The sequence below is a fragment of the Cebus imitator genome, unplaced genomic scaffold, assembly GCF_001604975.1.
Source record: "Cebus imitator isolate Cc_AM_T3 unplaced genomic scaffold, Cebus_imitator-1.0 Scaffold145, whole genome shotgun sequence".
Classification (NCBI taxonomy): Eukaryota; Metazoa; Chordata; class Mammalia; order Primates; family Cebidae; genus Cebus; species Cebus imitator.
In genome coordinates, this window is record NW_016107460.1 from 2,620,592 (window position 1) to 2,622,810 (window position 2,219).

Consider the following 2,219-nt stretch of genomic DNA (forward strand, 5'->3'; position numbering starts at 1 on the left):
TTCTGTGTGTGTTGCTAAGTGCTTGAATAGGCTTTCTACTTTTGTGCATGCGCTAAGAGTTAATATATTAAACATTTTAAGCCAAATTTAGTTGTAACTCAGTTTATACTACTGATTTCTCATTCGTTTAAATGATATCTTTTGTAAAAGTCATAACCAACACGTGATCTGATTGATTTATGTCTTTATCTTTTTTTTTTTTTTTTTTACAAGAGTCTCACCCAGGCTGGAGTACAGTGGCATGACCTTGGCTCACTGCAACCTCCACCTCCTGGGTTCAAGTGATTCTCCTGTCTCAGCTGGGATTACAGGCGTGTGCCACTGCACCCAGCCGATTTTTGTATTTTTAGTAGAGACTTTCACCATGTTAGCCATGATCTCAATCTCCTGACCTCGTGATCTGCCCTCCTCAGCCTCCCAAAGTGCTGGGATTACAGCTGTGAGCCACCGCGCCCCGCCCATTTCTTATATCTTTAAACAGAGTGTACGCTGTAGTTTAATCTGATTCCAGTTGCTAAAAGTTGTCATTTATTTTTTTTAAATGTATACCCATAAAACTTTTTAAAAAATGATACTGTGTTTTTTTATATATGTTGACCATTCAGAAAATAATTATTAAATGAGTCGTCCTGATACAATGTGATGCCACTACAAAGTGTATTTCTGCTTTTTGATCAGCCCCTTGAGAGAAGCTATATCCTGTTCATCTTATAGATCCCTGGCCTCACACATAATTGGGCACTCAAAGGTATATGTAAAAGTGAATGTTTTTAGAATCCTTGCACTAATTCCTGGAGGCTAGCTTTATGTAGATGTTTCCCAACTATATGGGATAAGTAACCTAATTCACTAAAGAATCCAAGATATAAGTCACATGATAAGTGGTAAATCTGAATCAAGCATCTACTATGAATACTACTACCAAGTGCTAAGAAAACATGAGAAGTGAGGGGAATACCTTACTACCTGAGGGAGTCTAGAAAGATTTCTCAAGTGACATTAAAGTCTTAAAGAATGACTAAGAAATACATGATTAATAAAGGCACAAAATATGACAATAGCATAGCAATATAATACAACTGGATGGAGCATAGTAGTTTGAGGATGAAAAGCAAGAGAGGTACCTGATCATGAAAGACGTTTAAACCATACCACCATACCGGGGAACTGGGGATTTATTCTGTGGTTAAGTTTGGAAATGCATTCTAGTGCTTTAGAAAAATCACTTAGGCTGCAGCATGGAGGTTGGATTAGAGGTTATTGGAGAAACACAAAAATGAGGATTGTGTTCCTCTCTATCCCCTTTATGTAAAGGCTCGTAATGTATATAAGATTTGCAAAAGCTGTTAATTCATATAATTGATGAACTTTAAGCCTCACCATTTGATTTGCCAGATAAGCTTACTTTGTATATTTATAAAATATAGTTGGTTTCAGAATTGCAGGAAAGACTCCAAATTTAATGAGGACTCAAGGTTTTATGTTTTTAGAGGTGACAGCATATTGGCAAACAAACAGTATATAATTTGGTCACTTACAAAGCTAAATACTGAACATTAGCAAGTAAGTTGGGAAGGGTAATCTAAATTGTACTGGATAAAAACTGAAGCCAAATTAAGTTTAAAGGAGTTTAATTGAGAATGAACAATTTGCAAATTGGGCAGCCTCCAGAATCACAGCAGTTTCACAGACTCAAGTGCAGCCACGTGGTAGAAGAAGATTTATAGACCAAAAAAAAGGAAATGATGTACGGAAATTGGCAGTGAGGTACAGAAACAGCTGGATTGCTTACAGGCTGGCGTTTGCCTTATTTGAACACAATATGAACATTTGGCAGTGTATGAATGCTTGAAGTATGGCCGCCGGGATTGGCCAAGACTCAGTTACTGTTACGGGCACATACTCCTAAATTAGGTTTTCAATTTTGGCTGAATCTTAAGCTAGGTTACAGTTCATCCAGAAGGACTCAAATATAGAAATATAGAGTCCTTCTCAGGCCGTATTTTGTTGCTTTAACATCCCCAAGGGCCTGTAGTCAGATGAGGCATGATATTAATTCTTGAAATGTCTCTGACAATTTTATGACAAGAGCTAAAAGTCAGTGGTGTTTAAAACTCCTAATTTGTAGACAGGGTAATTGGAATAAGCAAAAACATATAAAAGACAAGAAGAAAGGCACAGAGACGTGTAAGAAATAAGTACACGGTAAGAAGTTTGTT